Source organism: Malaya genurostris, chromosome 1, assembly GCF_030247185.1.
Source record: "Malaya genurostris strain Urasoe2022 chromosome 1, Malgen_1.1, whole genome shotgun sequence".
Classification (NCBI taxonomy): domain Eukaryota; kingdom Metazoa; phylum Arthropoda; class Insecta; order Diptera; family Culicidae; genus Malaya; species Malaya genurostris.
In genome coordinates this window covers 12,281,222-12,305,577 of record NC_080570.1, presented here as the reverse complement: position 1 = coordinate 12,305,577, position 24,356 = coordinate 12,281,222, and the positions used below count along the sequence as shown (strand labels likewise).

The following is a 24,356-nucleotide window of genomic DNA, read 5'->3' as shown; positions in this document are numbered from 1 at the left end:
CTACATATCACTTAGTTATTGCTGGGAGAGAGGACTTGGGAGTTTTTCTAACAACCATAGAACCAAATACTAACAAATGTAATAAACACAGTCGTTGCTTGAGAGTCGCAAATAAACGGTTTGATATAAAATGGTTTCATTTTTGTCTCTGATACAAGAAGTAAAACCAGAACTAGAAATGACTCGAAAAGTTACGTTTGAGCGAGCTCCTAAAAAATCATAGTGTTGTTCACATACGCCAGAAGAATACACGCCTTATGCAAAACTTTTCTCCATTACCCAACGAAAAGACGGTCTGAATCTATGACTGATAAAATGAGATTTTTAGAGACATTAAAAAAATCCGCCCGCAACCTTCTCCAATGCGGGGAAATCGCTCTGCCAACTGAACTACTGTGGATGTTATGATACACAACGCAGATAACTTCCGGCTAGAAAAGAACTTCTGGTTAAGTTTCTATCGCGTAGGGATTTGGAAGCAAATTACTTTTTGTATCATTTCTATCTATTTTATATTTAAATCTCGAGTCAACTACAAAATTGTTGATTGTCGCAGAATTTTAATAATGTTTTCTACTTGGTGGGCAGTAGAACGAATAATATATTTAAAATGGCAATTCGACCAAAATAGTTTGGGAACCATTGGTCTAGAATTTCCATTATTTTAACGTAGGTATAGCATGGATAAAAAAGAAGTAAGTTTATTTAAGCTGCTAGTACAATAAAATTATTTTATTCAGGCTGCTCATGTTAATTGACTGTTGACTGTGAACTATGGTCAATGAATGATGATCGGTTGAAGCTTCGTTCAGGCCGTCGAAAACCGTATCCAGCACGAAATATCATGGCGTTCTGTTACGTGCTTTGATCATTTAAAAAACTCTTCATATTTTCCTCTGCTTTGACAGTAAATTACTTTAATTCATTCGAACATTTGCTGACTGCTACCTCAACGAGGCACAAACTTAACCCAGAAATCCTGCGGTGAAATGATTAAACCGGTAATTCGTTTGTTCACATCGGGCAGTTTGTCACTGGGTGGCATCTGAAAATTAAAATTCTGTACTAGTGCAGACGCAATCAAGAAGAAAGTATTTCTGCCAAAGGTTTCTCCGGCACACAATCGTTTCCCGGCTCCAAACGGAATCGAAACATCCTTAGCCAACGGTAGCTTTCCTTGGCTGTCTAGGAATCGTTCCGGTCGGAAGTTGTGCGGATCTGGCCAAACATCCTCCTGATGATGCACCGCATCTAATCCTGTAAACACGATGGTGTCCTTCGGAATTTGGTATCCCAGCAGGGTAGTGTTTTCCAGAGCCAAATGCGCAAATCCGGACGGAACCAAAGTGTCAATGCGCATTCCTTCACGCAGCGTAGCTTCCGTGTAGGGCAGATTGATTCGGTCGTCAAGTGACGGAAGTCGACCATTGCCAACCACATCTTCGATCTCGGTTTGCATTTTCCGGACCAGCAAAAGTCCTCTGGGTGCAGCAAAAGTCGCTCCAGCAGCATAGCAAGTTGTGTTGTGGCACCGGAAATAGTCGGGAAAAAGAAGTCCACTATGCTTAGAACCAGTTGGTCGTCTGAAAAAAGCCAGATGAATTCAATAGAATCGAAAAATTTAAATAAAAAAAAAATGGAAATCTAACAAACATTGAAAACTGAAACGGTCACCCTCCTTCGGGACGGTTTTCTGCATCTCTTTGAAGTACAAATCCAGATAACTACGAACGTGGTCGCCATCGTAACTAGCCAAGTGCTTTTGGACGATTGCTTCGATGAACGCGCTGACGGCTAGACTATTATCTCGGATTTTGTTGTAGTTGGTTGCATTGGGGAAAAAGTTTTTCAACCACGGCATTACACTGTGAATGGTCCCGAAGTCGTCGGTCGTGCGTTGAAAAGTCAAGGTGTTCCTTCCGACCCTGTGAGAATAGAAATCGAATACCAATTATCTATTGTTTTTTTTCTTTTCAGGAACTTCCTTTGGTGTGGTAAGTAATTTTAGTGTTTTAATTTTTTAATTTTTAGTTTTTAGTCCAATAAAAAGTGCAGTGTAGCTTTTATCTTTAGAAAACAAACTTATATTGTTGAGTTCTAGTGTTCAACTCGACACGATAAAATATATTTTCGTAGTCAAGATTACCAAAGGTTGTTTGAGTTTAAACTGAAGAGCTGTAGAGAAATGAGTCATACACGCAATAGCTAGTGATCGTAAAACAACAAAAATGTTAGTTGTTTTTCTTAATTTGATTGATTAAAATTTGGTACAACTAATTTGTTGCTGCTTTAACTAAACTGTCATTTCTCGGTTGATTTTTAAGAAGGCCGTAAGAGCAAGTGACAGTTTCTCTTTGCTTACTTTCTCTTCTATTAATAACCAAGCGGTTTCCACGTTTATCACTCAACTCTTTGCATGAAATGATACCCGAAACTTTCGACTTTCAAATAGAATAGTGACATCGAAGAAAAATTTTTTATTCACATCACAATAATCGAAAGAGAGAGTGATTAAAAAGAAACTGCTTATACGCCATTTTGAAAAAATTACCCGAGATCTTTGATTTATCGTGCTGGCAGTTTAGCAATGACACCTAGCAAAGACACGTATCACAAACGGGTAATGAACAGTTACAGTTGAGCAATGACATACACCATAAACGAAAAATTCCCAGCGAGTGACAGCATTTAAATACAGCAATTTCGTTCACCTGACTGGTTATGATAAAATCAACAGATAGTTAAATAAAAAACATTTTAGTTGAAACAACCAGGGCATGGGACAACGTGATTTTCCCAAAACTTTAACCTTTTAATTGCTATATTTGTGGAGTTAGGGTGATTCTTCTGATTTTCATTATATTTAAATTCTTCAAAAACCTTTTCAGCAAAAAAATGGATAAAAACCAGAAATATTTTAGGCATTATGAAAAACCGATTGTTTTCAGAATTTTTCAAATTTTATTTCGTTTGTGAAAAAATATTCGAAATTTTGGTACCACTCTAGATTTTACATAGAAAATAAACCATTTTTGAGTACATTATGCTTTATTATTTTCAGTTTTGTGGAAGGATATCAGACTTTTAAAATAATAAATCAACCAAAAAACCACGCGTCTCCATCAAATTATCATCAGATGGAGACGCATGGTAGGTAGTTCTGAAATCATATATCACGTTCCCTTTGAACTTGAATGCGTTTCCATCTACAACTTGAGCCGAGGGCTTGAGTATTGACGTAATTACGAATGATAAAAAAATTCATTTATAATATTATTTGCACACGCCCGTACGCTCGTCTAGATTTAGCTAGCAATAATGTAGGGAAACAGTTCGTTTGTATGCATACATTTTTTTATACATGAAACACAATTTGAAAAATTCTCAACAAAAAAAGAAAAAGTCCCATAATGTCTTAAATATTTCTGATTTTTTTCTCTTTTTTTTGCTAAAGAGGTTCTTGAATTTATATGTACTGAAATATATCCACAAATATGATAGTTAAAGGATTGAAATTTTGGGAAAATCATCTCCAACACAAAACCCTTTCAAACAGCTTATATCAGTTTTTGCAATGAATGAATGGAAACATATATTGGAGAAGCCAAATAAATGAGAAACTCACAGAAAAGAATTATTATAGATATACTCTCCTACCCAGTGCTTGAGAGGAATAATCGGTTAAGAGCGAGAGGACAAGTGTTTGTTGTCTGATTATATGATACCGGTCGTGAGGCGGCTACGATTTAGACCGCGTTCGATGTACGCTTTGCCAGACCTGGTCGTGTGGTAGAGCCGTGTCTATCCCAAGGCTTAGGGTGGCGAAATGGTAGCGCGGATGTACGGATTGCATTAGAACGCAGGTTCGAGTCCTGTCTCTGAGCGTTTTTTTTTTCAAAAAATCATCTTTTCTGTGGGTTTATTTTGCTTCTCCAATATATGTTTCCTTCTCAGTCATGGCGAAAACTGATCTTAGTTATGGCGACATTATGTCAACCCAGCTTAAAATTAATAAATAGCTTATATCAATTTAATTTCCCGGTTACACTCTTTATGAAATTCTCATACAATTTTTATTTTAGAGAAGGGTTCGACAAGAACGTTATTGAAATTAATGTTATATTAATTCCTAACTTAAATTTTAAAATGCTAGAGGGCTAAAAACGATTTGTTGTAGATTTTTTAATTAAAAATGCCTTAAAATTGTACCATTACAATGAAAGCTTGCAAAATTGACACAATCAATCAACCACCATGGGCGATTATCGATATTCGGATGTGTGGAAAAAGTATGTCAGTTTTATTCGTATTCACGCCATCGTTATGTCTCTGTCATTACCCACCCGCACTTTCAATCCAACTCAACTATGACTTTTCCTTGTCAATTTTTTTTTGTCACCGCGAAAATTTTTCACACGAATTGGCTATTTATAAAATTTTGTTTTCCGAAACAGAATTGTTCGGCTTCAAACTTGATTAATTATTTGTTGGTAGCTTTGGCATGAGTCTTAGTTTGTCGAAATCTGTTGCGCCATCGTTATCGAGAAAGTTGATCGAATATTAAAGATGGCGTTACGTCTCTTTTACGATTATATCTCCGAAGCCGAATATTTCATCCAATCACGTTCCGAACTTGATCAACAGTAGCTTCCAAACGGTTCTGAGATTCTTCAGATCGATTCAGCCACCTTCGAAAAAAATAAGAGTGTGGTTTGTCGCATACGTCACTTGTGCGAATATGCCACCAAAAATGGAAGATTGTTGAGATCGGTTAATCTATTTCCAGATAAAATACTTCACTCCAAGGGTTATATCTCCGAAATCCTACTGGAGTGCAACGACTTCGCAATACGCATCAACCTACTCCCCATGCTTCCATTTTCGTATTCATTGTTGCACGTATCAGTGCAGGAAGGAGATAAGAAACAAACATATTTGCTCTATTCTAGTTCTTGTTTGTTATTTACCATCGCGAAGAGGGCTCTTCAGCTAAGCCAGTGCTATCAATTGATTTGAATGTAGTGCGATTTTCGTAGCTAACGAGCAATAACAGTTTTTTCAATAACTCTGGGCTCTGGATTAGAATATGGAAACACTTGAGACGGTTTCAAACCTCAAATAACCTTATTTCAGGATTATAAAAAGCATTCCCCACAAACTTCACGATTTTTATCCGGTTTCGGAATTATTGATCGAAATTATAAGATGAGGAATGTTTAAAATTTCTAGCTGATATTTCAGTAACGATGCAAAGAACGTAAAATTCTGCGTGATTAAAACAATTTGAATATGTAGGTCTTGTAAATTGATGATTATTCGAAATAACTTTTGCTTTACCGACTCCCGGTTCCAGAAGTACCGGAATTAAGGGTCAGAATCTTCACAACAAGTCATAGGAAGTCACATCCAATTCATTCAACCAATTTATATATGCATTGGCTCGAATCGAAGTTTCTATAATCTCAAAGGTTGCAATAAAATTTTACTCGGATCCAACTTCTTGTTCCGGAATTTTAGGATGGAGTGTGTTAACATTAGTCTTAGTCTTCGATCCAGGTGACGATATAAACTTGTTAGTTTGTAATCCTAAAAATTTATTTTGCTATTCCGATTCCGGAAGTAGTAGTCAAAAATTCAGAAATTTTAATTTCTCATATTATTGGTAATAAAAAAGGTATTATTACACCACTAAGTGGTTGGAAACAGGTTTTTCCTGAGCTGTTGTTTCGTCAGATCTCCAGGGCAGCTCAAGTCGTATAGCAGTTCCACGTATCGGAGAAGGATTGAAACTTAAAGTAATTAAAACATACATCAATCCTATCCCGAAACGTGATTGACTAGTTACTTGGCAGATGTCATACCGAATAACGTTAGATCAGTGATTCCCAAGGTGGTCCATACAGCCCACCACTGGGCGCTAGCTCATTTCTAGTAGGCAGTAAACGCCTCATGGTCAACAAGTGGGCAATGAGACGTATTTAGATGGCTTCGGAGCCTTCTCAAAACAACTGAAAACGGACCATAGCATCCGAATTCTTGACAAGCTCATATAGATTTGTAATGAATCAAACTTCTTAGATAATAAAAGAATGTGCATAGAATAGCCAACCTTTTAATTGAGTTAAGAATTATTAAAAAAGAAAAGTAAAGTTAGCACTATACAATTTTTTATATTCATAATTTAATCGGAACTTCGATCCGTTCGTTTTGAATTCAGAATGTGGTGTTTTGAACAGCACGATTTTGGATAACTAAAACCTGTAGAAACAAATAACAAACTAATTAAGGATTTGCTGTGGAGATTATTGCAAAAACCATCAGATTTATCCGCCCATTCAATATTTGTATGGACGGAAACCCGTAGAACGTTTACAGAAGTTGATAAACTGAGCTTATAGTTGCGTTCATAGCTGCCTGGCTTTCTAAACAACATTCAATTTAAACACTACCGACACTTTGTTGAAAATCATTCTCCGCAGAGATTGAAATACGATGCAGAAACCACCCAGCGAAGATGATTAATCGAATCTCATTCCACGACAATAGATACCAGTCCCGGGTCGACCATCCAATAAAGAATTATGTGTAACAAGTCTTGAGGCTGGCGCACCCAGCAGCAATTTTCCAGTGGATCCAATCATTAATAAAATAAAATAAAATAAACTGTTTGATATCTAGTGTTTATGATTTTTTCTCTCACAATTGAAGGAATTTCAATTATTTTAAAAGTATCCTAGGTGCAGTTTCAGTACGGTAAATAATTTCGGTAGATTTGTGTCCAATTGAGGTGTGACATACTTTTCCCAATAAATCGAGATATAAATTAAATTATAAAAACAATTCAAATTGAACATGAATAATAACCTATAAATCAGTACAATCTTCGCATCTAAAATTATTTACACAAACTTGCGTGAGAATAAAGCTCTTATGCTATACAATAGAATGATTGATGAGTTCACAACAAAACGGAGGTGTGCTGCTGTTCGTCAGAAACTAATTCAGCGAATTAAGATCGACCTCAGAGGACATGTTCTGAATCAATTTTAACCACCACATCGATTGTGTCTGTGAAAGCAAAGCGAAAGCAATAAATGAGGATGAGAATTGCACCAAATATCCAGTTGTCCAAGAAGCTGCACGGGATATCTGTTTGAGGTAACGTATTACGTTATGAGGTCCCTGTCGACACTAGATTCGGGAATTAAGAGCGGTTTTGTCATCGTTAAATGGGATTTTCAGAAACTTTGGCAAGAGCGAAATTTTTACGACCGACTCGCACGCCTACTCCGTTTCACAGACCCATAATTTTATAAACTAATGTCGTTTTCGCTTGTTACCCAGTTTCCCCTCTAACTGCTGTCAAACCTTTTATTTGTAGCTAGTTTTGATGTGATTTCGCATCACAAGAACAACCCTTGCTTCGGGATGAGTTATCAGCACATGTCTATACAATGATTGACACTTGACTACTGCTACGGGTTCAGTGACACTTACTTGAACAAAGCTGCTGCGTCCTGTCGCGGAATCCGTTCGCCGCACAACACATGCAAAAATGGATTGGCGAAGCAGGCCGAAAACACTGCCGGACACTTGACGAATCCATCCTTCATGAAGTCTCGCTCATGCTCGTACCGTGGTCCGTACTTCAGCATTTCAATAAACGTCATAATTTCGGCATTGGTTTCCGCCTCCAGCTCGTCGAACCGTCGACCGAAGCCATAGTCACGAAGATATCGGAGCGTAAAGCGCCGTTGCTCCTTCCAGTCGGAACCTTCGGTAAAGAAGATTCCCCGCCGCTGGAAGTTTTTGTCGCGCATCCGTGCCAGGAATACGTTCGGCCGGCCGTCAAACTCTACCCGGTTCAGCACCTCCTTCGACGTGTCCATGTCATTCACGAAAATGGTTTTAAAAGGACCCAAGTACAGTCCCAGAATAGTAATGACACAATTTCCCGGCAGCCTTGTGCAGATGGTGTCGGTTGATGAACAGCATTATTCCATAGCTACCAATCAATGGAAGTCGAGGTGGACCAGGCGGAAAGTTTGGCGGTTTACCGAATAGGAACTTGTAGCATTGAACACTAACTAAGGCAAGCGCCACCAACCATATGAAAATAGTCGGAGTGACAAACATTGCAACACGCACTTCACTGAACCCACGGACAAACTGCAACTGATTGGAGCTGCATCGTAGATTAAGAATTTTATTCCGGGCCTGGGAAGGTACTATCAATTTCGACTGTACAAGGAAATAGGATTTCAACATTTACATGAAAGCATGAGATACAGATTGACGCACGTGTGTTAGTAAACAATGAACGGCCACGCCTTATGTAGGTCAAAAAGATTGGTAGAAGCTGCACACAACCTTCTCCCTTTCTGTTATCTGATAATAATGTACTTCGAGGAAACCTAGTAATTATTATCACACAAATTCACACAGTCCAATGTTTCTGTAATTTGGTCAGGAAAAGGATAATGAGCCGTTCCGTTGGTATTTCATTTCGCGTATTTCATGCTTCGAAAATATACAATTAAATATTAAACATGTTGAATTTTACAATCCAATGACTGGAAATCGAAGCAATGAATAAATGGAAGTAACTGTTTGCTGTGAGTAGCCTCAAACCCAATGCAAATAACTGTCAAACGTTACAACATTACAACAACACAACAGTTTGTATTTACGGCCATCTGCGATCAGAAACATGCCTCGAAGGTTTCCGATATTTTGGTACGTTGACGGATGCCTTTGAATACCCGAGCAAAAAACTAATAACCTAGTTGACGTTGTCCGAAAGTGATGACAAGATTATTAGTATTTATTGTTCACAAAATCATGAAATTTGTTCGTGTATAATTAAATCGACTTCTCACAAACCTTTCAATTGGGGTAATTCGAAAACAGTTATGTCTTGCCTTTTTGTAAACAGTTTACCATTTATTACTTTCTACAGGATCATCTACAAATCAACATTTACTCAACACATAGAGAGATAAAAGTATAGCTAGAAGCCGTGACCTTACACAGAAAAAAAAACTATTATTGAACATCACACTTCAGAATGTTCAGTCATCTATTCGTCATGGAGTATTCGAAAAATTTCTGGATACGTCAGGAAACAATCGCTATTCTCCGAACCACCAACGATTTGGGATTGAATTAAAAACTACAGATTTAATTTTTACAACACATTTTGTACTAGGATGTGCTTCAAGCTATCCCAAAAACATTTCGCTAATTACTGCACGTGTATGATAATCGATTTCCAGCGAATATCAGTCTGTTTTACGCTAAGTTTTTGTCTCCGTCCAAGGGAAAAAATCGGTTTACAAAGTGCCAACTTGTAAGGGTAAAAAATGCATTTATTGATTCAAATGCACCGCAAATAGTTCACCGTATATTGTTTGTTCAATGATATTCTTATTAACGACTGACGAACTTCATTCTGAAGTCTGGGGTCGAGCGAATGACGCCAGTTAATCGAGCATCCAAATCCGGTTTGGTTCGACCATTCGGCAGCTGAAAGGTGAAATTTTGTACCAGTGCCGTGATCGTCAAGAAGAGAGCATTTCGAGCGAATTGATCCCCGGCACAGACGCGCCGACCGGCTCCGAACGGCAGCGATTTGTCCTGTTCGATAGCCAGCTTACCATCGACGGGGTTAAGAAATCGTTCCGGAGTGAAACTGTTCGCGTCCTTAAATATTTCGTTCTGATGGTGAATGACGTCTAGTGAATTGATAATGACTGTTCCCTTGGGAATTTGATAGCCGTTGAGTTCAGTATCCCTGGTAGCTACGTGAGGGATTCCCGAAGGAACCAGCGTGTCAATGCGAAGACCCTCTCGGATAACTGCTTCACAGTACGGTAGATTCGCTCGATCATCCAACGACGGCAGGCGGTTGGTTCCCACAATCGCATTAATCTCATCGAACATCTTTCCTTGAACCTCCGAATTTTCCAGCAACCGTTCGAGAATCAGACAAATGTGAACGGGAATCGCTGAAAGCGGAGGTACCATGAAGTCCGCACATCCAATCACCAGTTGGTCGTCTACAACATAAATTTGGATTAAGCGAACAAGATTTTAAATCAGATTTTTTTATTACATTGGAAGCCAAATTCGTCTTTTCCGGTAGACGCGCCACTTTTAGCTGCCCTGATCTCCTTAATGTATGCATCAATGAAGCAACGAATATCATTTTCATCGTAATTTTGTTCGCATTTTTCCGCTAAACTCAGAATAACTGCATTTGCCCTCTGGTTAGCTTCGCGCAGTACATTGTACTTGGACGTGGTCGGAAACAGATACCGTATCCAAGGAATATAACTCAGCAACATTCCGTAGTCATCACCGTTTCGATGAAATGCTATAGCATTCTTTCCGACCCTGTTAAATCAAGCCCCGTATGGTTTATTGAACTTTCGGAAATGCAATTACTGAAAACTCACTCGAACAAAACACCTTGATCCTCGCGCTCCAAACGGGCTCCGATCAGCATTTTCAGTATCACATTAGAGAATACAGCGAAAAATACTGTCGGGCAGAGTACGAATCCCTTCTCGTCGATCAGGGCCATCTCGTGGTCGTACTTCGGTCCATCGCGCAGCAAGCTTATCAGTTCCCCAAGGCCAGCATTCATGTCCGCTTCCGCTTCGGGACTACGCCGGCCGAATCCAAATTGATGCAAAGTTTTCAGGAAAAACTTGCGTTGCTCTCGCCAGCTGTCTCCATCAGTGAAAAAGATACCTATTGAAAAAAAAGGGGACAAGTTAGTTGATTTCTCATCTACAAGACTTCAATTTGTTGACTCGAACATTTTTCTTTTTTTCGGAATGCACTGTTTATGAATCAACGCGCTATCGTCGCCAAACCGAGCTTATCCGTTCTTGAAACCCTCCGAATTTGTGGTTAAGCAGGTGATCTGTAAGCCCTTCGTTACATCTGGCTTCATCAGTACACCAAATTTCAAGGATAAATGTCTCCAGAAGCACCCCCTGTCTCTCGAAAACATTTTTGGTCGGATTTACCATCGTACCATTACTAAGCCGATCTTCGATTGGTACAAAAAACGAATGTTTATACTTACGGTTAGTTTTCGAACATGAAGGTAAAGGAATGCCTAAGGTGTTGAAAAATAGTTTAGGAACTACACCTTGAAGATCAGTTAAAAAAGTAGGTTTTTACAGTGGCAATGAGAAAGGCAAAAATACGAAGTGAATGTATTGCATCAAGTGTAGAAATCAATTTCGCTAAAAATAAGCATTTTTTTTTCATTATTTTGTACATCATAATTTACGGTATTACTTCTAGTAAAAATACGAGTTTGTGAGCAAATGCCACCTCAATCTTTTTTTATTGGTTTACAAGGAACAGTATTATTCAAAGTTTTATCAATTTCTTTGATTTTTTTTTTTGATAAAGTCGTTTGTTGAAAATTATTCATTGATTTAAATATTCGCAGCTTAAATATTCGCGGTTGGTAGAATTTTATCAAATGGCCATTGAAATTTTGTCTTAAAATGTCACATTACATACTTTGTTTTATCATTTTTACCATTTTTTTGCGAATAATTAGAGTAGAAAAATGACAAATCCTTCAAAAAGTTGTTGAGCTGTTGAAATTCTCAAAATGGGTCCAATTTTCGAATAGAAAATTATTTATAGAATTTACACTGAAAAAAATCGATCTTAAAAAATTGAAGTCAAATTACGAAAAACGCCATTCTTTATTTGAATGAAATTTTACCCCAACATCGACAATTGTGTTCCCTGTCAACCATTCATATATTGAGGGATGGGCGTTTTGAAAAGAAAAAGGTTTTTCTAACACAACATTTTTCTTATCCAGCCCTGATACTTTCTGCAAATATCGGGCAAACTAGCAATAGGGAATTGGGTGAAATTTTCTCACAAATTGAGAAGTATTGGAATTTTGGATGATTATGACTTCCAGTTTGGTTTAGTTTTTAATAAAAAGACACTTGATGAAATGTTCAGTTTGGACAAGAAATAGTTTTTTTTGTGATTTGTTTTACCTTTAATGTTCCCACCTTGCAATTCACGATCGGTTGGTAACCTATCTTGGGACAAAATTTTATCAAGGTCGATAATGGTTTTGTTTTGCAAATCGATTTGAAATTTTTTTTTGATAATTTTTTTTCAGTGTAGGACACAATACGAGGATTTTGACTATTTTTATTGAAAAATTTGACTGATTTTGTGAAAATCACTAGTATAACACTTTTTTGTAAGACTTATCATTTTCAATAATCGCTCTTTGAAAAAAATTGGTTTAGCCCTTTTCAAAATACAGTCTGGATAAATTTTGGAAAGTATGCAAAGTGGCTTTTTGAGACAACAAATCCAGTTGGCGCGAAATCAGTCATATTTATAGAGAAGGGGTTTGAACACCTTAACCCCCCTCCCCCGCTGGTATACGCGCCTGATTGAAACATTTAACAATTGAATTATGATATTTGACGATAGTTGTAACCGAAGGCACCCACTAGGAGGGAAGCTTTGGTTAAATATCAAGAACTTTCAAGTATGAACTACAAAAAATCTGTTTACAAAAAAAACATAATGAAGGTAAGGTATGCAAAAATGCCAGAGTGCGGAATTTTCAAATGCATTTTACTAACAACTGAACAATGGTCTAAGACTGCCGATTTTCCCCTACGTTAGAAGGGTGAGAGCATGACCTTCGAGTGAACGCAGGCGAAGGTTGTGTACGAAAATCGAGATTCTTTTCAGTGAAATGAAACGTATGAAGATTTTCCTGCATTCAGTAATAGCCGTTCAACCGAGAAGGTTGTGTATAGAAGCGTACAGTTTAACAACGCTGGTTAGTTTACACGCGTTAAATACGACAACGGTTGAACTACAGGTAGAGAGCTGTTGGCAGCAGCCGTTAAAAAGTATAGTCGTGCTGCATAAGAGAGCCCTAATGCTGGGCCAAGCTGGTGAAGGAAACAACAAAGGGCGTTTCTCAAGCTCTACCCAGGCCACAATACACAGCCACAAGTGCTGAGCAAGAGAGTTCAAAGGCACATCGAAGAAGGAGAGTGCAAAGGCACATAGAAGCAGGAGAGTGCAAAGGCACACCGGTGCGAAGGCACTTCGGTGCAGAAGCATATCGGTGCGGAGCACAAGGAAGAAGGAGACAAGACAACTCGGTCTTTCCACTGCCATACAACACGCAGGTATACACCGGTGACCTGCGCTGGTTACAGCTGGCGAAGACAAAAGTAAATCGGAAATCGAGTGGTGCTTGATGTCAGGTAGCAGTAGCATCACATCCAACAATCAGCAACCAACAAGAACATCTAGAGCAACGAGGATCTACACGGCAGTGCAACGGAGATAGACAACAATTTCAAGGTAGAAGTTTTTTCTTTTCCTTTTGATTGAGTACTGTGTAGTGTTGGTTTCATTTTTTATTTTAAAGTTTGATTAAAAATTTTAATGTGATGGATGAATCCATGGACGTAAATCCTAGCATGAATCCTATACCCCCACGAACGAAAAAATATCAGGAGAGCTCTTCTGGGCCTTGGATAGTCTTTTTTAGACGTATATCAAAGCCATTAAACATTTTACAAATTAATAAAGGTTTGACATCACGATACTCTTCAATCAAAGAGATCATAAAAGTAAATAATGATAAAATTCGTGTTGTAGTAAATAATTTGAAACAAGCGAATGATATTGTCTCTTCGGAACATTTCAATAAAGAGTATAAAGTTTACATACCCTCCAAAGATGTCGAAATTGACGGTGTTGTTACCGAAGCGAGTCTTTCGGTAGATGATTTACTCAAGCATGGTGTTGGTCGTTTCAAGAACTCTATGCTTGAGGGTGTGAAAATACTGGAGTGCAAACAACTGTACTCAGTAGTTCATGAAGAGGGAAAGAAAGTTTATCGCCCATCAGACTCGTTTCGAGTGACATTTGCCGGGTCTGCGTTGCCGTCCCATGTCTATGTCGATAAAATTCGCCTCCCTGTTCGGCTTTTTGTTCCAAATGTAATGAATTGCACGAACTGCAAAAAATTCGACCACACAGCTACTTACTGTAGTAATAAACCAAAATGTATTAAGTGTGAAGGGCCTCATAAAGATAATGATTGCAACAAGGAAATTGAAAAATGTATTTATTGTGGAGAAAGTCCTCATGAGGATATTTCAGTATGCACTGCATTTAAAGTACACAAAGACAAAATTAAGCTTTCTTTAAAAGCACGGTCTAAGCGCACATATGCAGAAATGCTTAAAACGGTCATTGATGTCCCCCCTTTGGAAACCGAAAACGGGTTTTCAAATCTAGAGGAACCAGAGGACTCTGACTCTGACGAAAATAGTGAAGGTAATTCGTTTATCACTACCCAAGGGTCAGTTAAGAGAAAGAAGTCTTCTTCCAAATTACCAAAAAAGGCACCTAAAATTTCATCTTCAAAAAAAGATCCCCGTGTTAAACAAAAAAAGTCAAAACCAAAGACTGTGCCTCCTGGTTTGTCAAATTCACAAACCAATCCAGGATCTAGCACAGAAAAAGGTAATAATCCTGTGGGCTCTATTTCACAGCCACCAACAGGATTACTGAAGTTTTCGGAAATTGTTGAATGGATTTTCTCAGCATTCAATATATCTGAACCCTTAAAGATCCTCATAATGGCATTCCTTCCAATAGCTAGAAATTTTTTGAAGCAGTTATCAGCTCAATGGCCAATTGTCTCAGGTTTTGTATCTTTTGATGGATAATTTATCACCCGCCGCAAATGATACAATCACTGTCCTGCAGTGGAATTGTCGAAGTATCATGCCAAAACTTGATTCATTTAAAATTTTATTGCATAGCCAAAAATGTGATGTATTTGCTTTATGCGAAACATGGCTTACTTCAAACATAGCTTTAAATTTTAATGATTTTAACATTATACGTCTCGATAGAGACTCTCCGTATGGTGGAGTGCTTTTGGGAATTAAGAAATGCTATTCCTTTTATAGATTAAACATCCCTTCAACTTCTAGTATAGAAGTTGTTGCTTGCCAAATAAACATTAAAGGCAAAGATATTTGCATAGCTTCGGTTTATATTCCTCCAAAAGCACAAGTTGGACAGCGACAGCTTAATGAAATGGTTGAAGCCCTTCCTGCTCCACGATTGATTCTGGGGGATTTAAATTCGCACGGAATGATGTGGGGTTCCGTTTACAATGATAGCAGATCATCTTTAATACAAAACATTTGTGACAATTTTAGCATGACGGTATTAAATATGGGTAGCATGACACGGATCCCAAGACCTCCTGCACGCCCAAGTGCATTAGATCTATCTCTTTGCTCAACATCAATTCGACTAGATTGCACCTGGAAAATATTGCCTGATTTACACGGTAGCGATCATTTACCAATCATCATCTCAATTAGCAATAGCAATTGCATTGCTACTTCAGCTAGTATTCCATATGATTTGACAAAAAATATCGACTGGATTAAATACCAAAGTAGTATCTCTAGTATTTTGAATTCAATGGAAGAGCTCCCTCCACTTGAAGAATATGACTTCCTCATTTGTTCGATTCTGGAGGCAGCAGAACAATCCCAAACTAAACGCTTTCCTGGGCCAACGACTAACAGAAGGCCTCCCAACCCCTGGTGGGACAAAGAGTGCTCAGAGGCTAAACTCGCAAAACAAAATGCTTGCAAGACGTTTCTAAAACGGGGAGGAGGAACTCCTCAGAATTTTGAAAAACTTATGGCTTTAGAAACCAAGTACAAGAGCATACTTCGAGCCAAAAAATGTAGCTATTGGAGACATTTTGTCGAAGGTTTGTCAAGAGAAACCTCAATGAGCACTCTTTGGAACACGGCCAGACGAATGAGGAATCGTAACGTGGGCAATGAGAGTGATGAATACTCGAACCGATGGATATTTGACTTTGCTAGGAAAGTTTGCCCAGATTCTGTTCCTACGCAGAGTATTATAAGGGAATCTCCTCCAAATAATGGGTTTATTAATAACCCATTTTCAATGATGGAATTTTCTATAGCACTCTTGTCTTGTAACAATAACGCTCCTGGGTTGGACAGAATTAAATTCAACTTGGTGAAGAATCTGCCCGACCTCGCAAAAAGACGTTTGTTGGAATTGTTCAACAAGTTTCTTGAGCAAAATATTGTTCCACCTGACTGGAGACAAGTGAAAGTTATCGCCATTCAAAAGCCGGGGAAACCAGCTTCCAATCACAACTCATATAGACCCATTGCGATGTTGTCCTGCATCAGAAAATTGTTCGAAAAAATTATTCTACGACGTCTCGACACTTGGGTCGAGACGAACGGTTTGTTGTCAGATACTCAGTTTGGCTTCCGTAGAAATAAAGGGACGAATGATTGCCTTGCATTACTTTCGTCTGACATCCAAATTGCCTTCGCTCAAAAGCAACAAATGGCATCTGTATTTTTAGACATTAAAGGAGCATTTGATTCAGTTTCCATTGATGTTCTTTCAGACAAGCTCCACCAACATGGACTCCCAGCGGTTATAAATAATTATTTGCACAACCTTTTGTCAGAGAAACGCATGCATTTTTCATATGGCGATTTGACAACATTCAGAATTAGCTACATGGGTCTACCGCAAGGCTCATGCCTCAGTCCGCTCCTTTATAATTTTTACGTGAATGACATTGACAGCTGTCTTGTAACCCCATGTACACTAAGACAATTGGCAGATGATGGCGTGGTTTCAGTTACTGGACCCAAAGCTATTGATCTGCATAAACCATTGCAAGATACCTTAGATAACTTGTCCGTTTGGGCTGTTCATCTTGGTATCGAATTCTCTGCGGAGAAAACAGAGTTAGTCGTCTTTTCAAGAAAGCATGATCCCGCGCAGCTTCAGCTCCATATGATGGGAAGAATGATCCAACAGGTTTTAACTTTTAAATACCTCGGGGTGTGGTTCGATTCCAAATGCAAGTGGGGAGGACACATTAGGTATCTGATAACGAAATGCCAACAAAGAGTAAATTTTCTTCGAACAATAACAGGATCTTGGTGGGGTGCTCATCCGCAAGATCTAATAAAATTGTATCAAACAACGATACTTTCAGTGATGGAATATGGATGCGTTTGTTTTCGTTCCGCTGCAAACTCTCATATTATCAAACTTGAGCGAATTCAGTACCGTTGTTTGCGAATTGCCTTAGGCTGCATGCATTCAACACATACAATGAGTCTTGAAGTTCTGGCGGGAGTTCTTCCATTAAAAGATCGATTTTGGGAGCTTTCATCACGCCTGCTAATAAGATGTGAGGTGCTGAATTCCATGGTAATTAATAATTTCGAACGACTAGTCGAGCTTCGATCTCAAACAAAATTCATGACAGTATATTTTAACCATATGTCACAGGAAATCAACCCTTCAAGATATATTCCTATCCATGTCAGCCTCCTAAATGTCCCTGACTCAACTTTATTTTTCGACACATCCATGCAGCGCGAAGTGCGTGGAATCCCGGATCATCTACGCTCGACGGAAATCCCAAAAATATTTTCAAGTAAGTTCAGGCATATTGACTCTGAGAAAATGTTTTACACGGACGGATCGCGAATTGAAGAAGCGACAGGTTTTGGTATGTTCAACAATAATGTTTCGGCCTCATTTAGGCTTCAAGAACCTGCATCTGTTTATATAGCAGAGCTAGCAGCAGTTCATTATAGTTTGAGTGTAATCGTCACATTATCTCCAAACCATTATTTCCTCTTCACAGATAGTCTGAGTGCAATTGAAGCCATTCGCTCAAACATGACTGGCAAGACTGAACCGTTTTTCCTGGGCAAAATAAAACAGTGCCTGAACGACATATTGAACAATAATTATCTAATCACTATAGTCTGGGTCCCGGCTCATTGCTCCATTCCTGGCAATGAAAGAGCCGATATTTTAGCCAAAGGTGGTGCTATTGAGGGTGAAATTTATGAGCGACCGATTGCTTTCAACGAATTCTATAGCTCGTCTCGCCAAAGAACACTTGCCAGCTGGCAAGCTTCTTGGGATAGAGATGATCTGGGTCGGTGGATGCACTCAATTATTCCGAATATATCGACAAAGTCATGGTTCAGGGGACTGGATGTGAGTAGGGATTTCATTCGTGTGATGTCCAGACTCATGTCCAATCACTACACGTTAGATGCACATCTCCTTCGAATTGGGCTCTCCGAGACTAATCATTGTGCTTGCGGAGAAGGTTATCGGGATATTGATCATGTCGTTTGGACATGCGTGGAGTATCGTGATGTCAGATCTCAACTAATAAATTCTTTGCGTACCCAAGGTAGACTATCCAATATCCCAGTTCGAGACATTCTTGCTTGTCGTGACCTTTCATACATGAAACTTATTTATCATTTCATAAAGAAAATTGGAGTTTCAATTTAATAAAGGCCCCTTTTAAGACTCTGCTCTGATCCCAGCTGCGTCCATGAGTTCAACCAATAGCTAAATTAGAATAAAAATTATGTAATGATACAAACAAACTCGAAACAGTTTATGAAATTATCAACAAAATGTCAAAAAAATCAGCTTATTTTATAATTTATAGAAGGTAATCGTTTGGTTCAAATAATATTTCCGAGTAGATTTCATAATTAATGACGAGTTACTTAAGATGATATTTAAGCTATAAGAGAATATGTTTTAATAAATTCAAAACGTTGTGACTATGTTAGAATTAAATTAGGATAAGAATATTATGTAAAAGTGATGCTACGGCGAAGAAAAACTTATGTAAACTGCCTTAAGAAATAAACGTATTTATGGAAAAAAAAAGATTTTCCTTGGTATCTGGAAAATTATACGTGTTAAAAGTGCGCATTATTATTATTATGTTAATTTATTTAGCCCTGGCTTTTGCGTATGTACTTGAAAAAGTCAGTTCGTTTTTACGTAGTCTTAGGTCATCTAAAAAGCAGAGTACAAATCAGTATAGTAATGAATCTGTTGACCACGGTGAATTCTTCTACCCCAGCTCAATTAATCAAGTACAAAAATCATAAATACTAATAATGAAGCAATTTCTTCTTCTTTTGTATTTTCTTATAATAAAACATACAAAAAATCAGTTTTTGCAATGACTGAGTGGAAACATATATTGGAGAAGCCAAATTAATGAAAACCCTAACAAAAAAGATGATTTTTTGGAAAAAGATGCGCTCAGAGACAGGACTTGAACCTGCGTTATTATGCATTTCGTGCATATACGTTACCATTTCGCCACCCTGTACTTTGTGATAGACACAGCTCCAAAACACGGCTAGGCATGATAGAACGTACATCGAACATGGTCTACATCCTGGCCGTCACTAAACCGGTATCATACAATCAAACATCTTCTCTGTTCATCAAACACTAGTCTTCTCGCTCTATACATATTTTTCGCTGTATACTCTATTTACCGTTTAACTTCGTAAATTCGCGTAGAAAACTTTATAAAAAAACGCGTAAAAAAGACCTCAGTGTACGTGAATCCAATGCTTGAAATCAGAGTATTTTTTTTTTGTAAATTTTAATGCCTCTGTGATCATGACGTAACTAAAAACTGCATTCCATGCCAAGTGACTGAACTCTGTATCCAGCGTTTTGCAACCGGTTCTTCTCACCAGAGGAAAACGCGCTCAAATCTATGATTGTGGCTTATTGGCCGATCTGTTCTGATAGCCATTCGCACCGAAACAGTGACATCTATTTCATACAATACTCAGATGCCGGAGCATTGTATAGAAGAAAAATTCTCTTGAACTCGTTTAACATGGATGAAATTCAACAGTTCTGTTCGTTTGAGAACCACCACAAATTGATCCGTGGAACTATTCGATATTTTCTTCCATTGGAATGCTAGCGATAATTTCGCCTTATTGACTGTAAACGTGTAATGACGCAATATTTAAATAGAGGCTTGTCATTCGCTTAGTGTTGATTTAATTAGAACCGTGTGAAGTACTGAAGCCGAGTAATTTTATTGTTTCGCCAGATATCAAATTGACTTATCAAAGCGAAAATCGAAATTCAGAAAAAGATAGGCCCAAGTTTCAATCTTTTTTATTTGTTTAATCATTTTTAACTTTTGACATGAAACTAACTTTAAAGGTTGTTAAAATTGCTTATTTGAAAGTTAAGGAAAAGACGCACATTTAATATTTTGGACGAATTTTTGTATCTTTATTAGATTTTACAGTATAGGCTGTTGAAAATAGGCTCTTTTTTGTAGGCGCGAAACTTCAAAAATCATATCTCGTAGGGTAAGGGCTCCCTATTTCATCTCATTTGTAAGGACGTCGCCTTCAAACCCCGATTTAACCACTAAAATCACTGTAACTATTTCATATTACTGCTTCATTTGCCTTGCTCAACGTTGAGAATAGATTCACATTACTTAAAAATTCAACTAATATTTATTAAACAGCTAAAAACACTAATGATGTTTTCACTACTCTGCTCCTAATTTCATCTCAATGGATTTTTATTCATCCTATCGTTGATCTTTTATTCATCCTATAAATTAGCAATGGCGACAGCAATCAAAACAAAATATTCCACTATTACACTCTCATCCGCATACGCATGGCTGCCAGATGGCTGACTAAACGCTGCCAGCTGGAAAAATATGGGTGGGCAGACATTCTGGTGACCGACTGCCTCTCCGCTGCCAGATATACAACTCAAACGATACAACCGTACCCACCAGGATTTTTCCACATTATTATTATTGGTAAAAAATTTACTCGTTGAATTATCTAATTGATGGGGCAATGGCTTACGGAGATCTGAAGAACTATCTTTTAACATCATTTTATTAGTGAAAACAGATAGAACAGATATAGACTTTCTATGCAAAGTAATACATATTTTCTATGAAAATATCTGGCATCTCTGTGCACAGCCGATGAAACACACAAACACACTTCACAGCGTTATGTTGGCGTATAGCGGAATGAAACCAGTGCTACTAGATTTGCCACAATGGTTATTTCATTAGTATTTAACACGTTCTTTCTGGTAATATTCGAAGCTGAAACAGTTTTATTGAAATATTAATATCAATAATATAATTAATCTAATGTCACGGATACCAAAAACATACTTTTTGATGATAATTTGAAGAAGATAAACAATTTTTGTTTTGTAGTATTATGAGATAACTTGGCAACATTGCGAAACCAAATGAGATGAAAACAAAGCGCAATCAAGTGAACGAAGTGAAAAACTTTCATCTCATATTTTTGAAGACTTTTATTGCTTGTCGGGTAATTTTTGAAGATTTTAATCGTTAACTAAACAAGTGGCAAGTGAACATAACTTATTATGAAGTCATCCAGCATTCAATGGTAGTGTAGTTGTGCGAAATAGTGGTCATGTTTTGAGACGAATCGATTAGTAGATATTCAGAAACATGACGAACTGTAAATCTTGAGACGAAAATGTGTCCTAAATTGAAGAGTGAGTTTATTTTATATGAAAAAAACGATCACCGAAGAATTTAGAGTCATTTCTTTCAATAGGAAAGTGTGACAATAGCTTTTCAAATCATTTTAAAACATTTCACAGTTTGCTTCCGGTAGGTTGTAAAATATTATTCATGTTCAAAGTTATGAAGTGAAGGGATGAGATGGAAATAGGAGCTCAGATGAAATAGGGAGCCGTTGCCCTACCATATTGAAGAAAAAAAACACGTGTCGAATATTTTTGAATTTTTTATCGAAAAAAAAACAGATGAAAAAGCAAATGTTGGATGGCTGATTTTGCGTGGAATGCCCCGTATACAACGCGGCCCAAAAATATTATGATAGCGTAGTTCTCTAATAGTGTAACATTACAATGACTTTTATTGTTCTTCTCCTCTTTTATGATATGTTTTGCTAGATTTTTTTTCTTCGCTGGTATTCGAAATTTGGCGACGAAATAACTATACAAACAGAGTCGCGTGGTCGCGTAACAAACCATGTAGACAAAAAAACTTATTGTCCTATGACCATCGTTGAGATTTTTGTCAATCCACCAGATCCTACCAAAAGCTTCCAGCTTAGTTGCACGAGTTTCATAACAAATTAAACAATTTTTGAATGACAGATTCCAAGTAGTCGATCGTAGAATGTCACCTTAAAAAGAAGATTCAAACTGGTTTCTATTTTGTTTCTATATGTAAACTTGTTATTCAAGACTCGCAGACGCGTAAACACAATTCTGTGAGATGCTTCAGTTTTTATGGATTCCGTCCATGTTTTGTAAAATGACTGATTGAATGTGTTTTGCTAGCATTCTACTTATCTGTTCAAGTCTTTTCCGAAACGCAACAGTAACAATTCGCGATGAATTTGATTTGTTATTCACTTCTTTCTGTAAAAACAAAAAAACAACTTCCCATTGTCCCGATGCTGCACGGCATCGGCTGAAAAACCCTTGAAGACAACGGCTTAATTAAGATTGATGTGTGCGCTACACTACTCCCTGCCCTCTCTTCGAGAGGTTGAAACTTAATCGGTCCGGAACTGGTACTGCGTTTTAGATGAACCGGTTCGCTACCACTGCCACTGCCTGAATAACTAACCTCTGCGTTGGAAGTGCTCATCCCGAAGTCTGGCCATAAACAAATCTGGACGACCGTCGAAGTCGGACCGGCCGAGAACGTCCCGGACCGTGTCGTAATCGTTCACGATGACGGCCGGCAGCGGTCCCAGGTAGAGACCGATCAGTTTGCTTCCGTACAGCTGGGAAAGTTTGGCCGCAGCCTGATGCAGGTGCCGGTAATTGAGTGCCAACAGGAACGGATATCCACCGAGTAGGGGTAGCCGCGGTGGCCCCGGGGGGAAATTGGCCGATGGTCGATCAAACAGATATCGATAGGCCCGGTAGATTAGTAACCCCAGCAGCAGGGTGATAATCAGCTCCGTTATCAACATTGTGGTGACAAGTGACAATGTGCGTTGCTGGGTGTGTTTGTTCGTTCGCGCACACAGTAGGCTGATCACAAACAATTTCAATTAGTTGCCCGGTAATCGCGGTTCGCGCTCGGTCTGCTCTCTTTCTTCTGCAGTGAATCCGCACACAGTAGCTCTCACAAATTGAACACACGAATTCGAAATAATTTATTTCGCCTGCTGCAACACTGGATCACATCTGGTACCGTCGAAGGCAAACAAACGACTGACTGATCATGGTTTCGCATTTCTATGCTCTTGCTCTGCCAACCCAGGTTTGTTGGCGTTTCAATTTTTGATGGTTTTGCGTTTCCAACCTAGCAGCCCTCCTGCATCCAAGCATGCTTTGTGTTGCTCCAGAATCTGTCTGTGTCACACGGATGACCTATCTGGTTGTGTGCGTGTGTGTGTGTGTAATCAAACTAATATGTGGAGATGCGGTCGCGTGCTGTGCTTCGAAGATTAGACTCTCTTACTCCTCCCCGCCCCCAAAACTGGGCGGGCGCGGGTGGATGAATCTTCCGTTGCCTAGAACTACGGCAGACCCGGTCGGTCGGCGAGGTGGCATTTCGTCGTATGTATAGACCAGACCAGAGCAGACACACGGGGGGCTCCATGATAGATCGGCTGACAGTGGCTGCTGGGTTTCATGATTGGTTTTGTTTGTTCGTTACGTAGAAAGGATTTACTACACAGTTATTTTAGTTTTGAGTAATGATTTATGAAAAAATTTCATTCGAAAATTTGCTAAAAATTACCATCTACCTTAATGTACTCATCTCAAATATAAGATTTTGATTAGACAGCAAAGTTCAAAACCAGATATGAAAGTTATGTAATATATCCAATACATTCGATTCAATCGTGTCTTTCATTCTGCATACAGATGACCGAATCAATGTTTAGTTTTAAGATTTTAAATGAGATTACACGGTGATACAAATTAAAAAAAAAATTTTGTTGTGTACACGTCTTACTTTACCAAAATCGAATACGAATACGTCTTACCTTTTCAAAATTTACTCCATGCAAAAATGAGTAGAATTTAATCGTGAACATCTCTTGCTTTCCAAATGCACGTGGGGTGAACACATTAGGTGTCTGATAACAAAATGCCAACAAAGAGTAAATTTTCTTCGAACAATAACAGGATCTTGGTGGGGTGCTCACCCGGAAAATCTAATAAAATAGTATCCGACAACGATACTTTCAGTGATGGAATATGGATGCGTTTGCTTTCGTTCCGCGGCAAACTCTCATATTATCAAACTTGAGTGAATTCAGTATCGTTGTTTGCGAATTGCTTTAGGCTGCATGCATTCGACACATACAATGAGTCTTGAAGTTCTGGCGGGAGTTCTTCCATTG

The 24,356-nt window shown here is 38.3% G+C and overlaps 1 protein-coding gene and 1 pseudogene across 1 annotated transcript in view; one reads left to right on the top strand and one right to left on the bottom strand.

Moving 5' to 3' along the window:
• Nucleotides 1-24,356, top strand: part of LOC131432641 (uncharacterized) — a 57,104-nt gene that overhangs the window by 7,570 nt on the left and 25,178 nt on the right. Inside the window, exon 2 of the mRNA XM_058599050.1 lies at nt 1,978-1,994. The gene's annotated coding sequence lies outside the window, so the exon portion shown is untranslated. The remainder of the gene's footprint in view (nt 1-1,977; nt 1,995-24,356) is intronic.
• LOC131425155 (uncharacterized) lies at nt 739-23,291 on the bottom strand (annotated as a pseudogene).